This window comes from Egretta garzetta, unplaced genomic scaffold (assembly GCF_000687185.1).
Source record: "Egretta garzetta isolate BGI_Z169 unplaced genomic scaffold, ASM68718v1 scaffold238, whole genome shotgun sequence".
Classification (NCBI taxonomy): Eukaryota; Metazoa; Chordata; class Aves; order Pelecaniformes; family Ardeidae; genus Egretta; species Egretta garzetta.
Genome location: NW_009260402.1, coordinates 710926 through 711494, shown reverse-complemented (window position 1 = coordinate 711494; position 569 = coordinate 710926). Strand labels below are relative to the sequence as shown.

Below are 569 nucleotides of genomic sequence, written 5' to 3'. Positions count from 1 at the left end.
CACTGCTGGGCCCCAGGGAGCCGCACGGCGAGGCTTTTGCCAGCACCTCTGCCTACATTTTGGGGTCTCACTGGCTTTCCCCCTCCCTCAAAACCTCACCCATCCCCAAAACCGCGCTGATCGGCATCACCTCGAATCCAAGGCTACTGAAATGCGGCCGCCAGCTGGGCGAGGAAGCCGGCAGTGTTCCAGCTCTCCTACCCTCCGACCGGTGCCGCGGTCCTCTCCGAAAACACCCCATCGTGGACCACCCACGAGCCGGGACGGCTGCCACAGTCACCATCCGCATCCTCCCCATCTCGCTCGCCGAAAGACGAACAGGAATGATAAAAAAAGGGGAAAAACCATCTCATTTTGCTTTTTTTCCCCCACTGGGGTCATCAGCGCTGTGGGGGATGCGCCGACGCCGCCTCCGGCTTCCCCGGCCCGGTGACGGGGTTGATGACTCACGGGGAAGGAGGGGGGGGAAGCGGCGCGTGCACGGGGCCGTCATGTTTGTAAACCTAAAAAAAGCCATGTGCGGGCAGGCAGCGTGCTCCGGCCGGCAGCACCGGCTGCAGGCGAGGAGC

General features: G+C 63.3%; 1 protein-coding gene across 1 annotated transcript in view; it reads right to left on the bottom strand.

The window, feature by feature from the left end:
• TET3 (tet methylcytosine dioxygenase 3) overlaps window positions 1-569 on the bottom strand; it is an 18724-nt gene that overhangs the window by 17739 nt on the left and 416 nt on the right. The window lies entirely within an intron of this gene.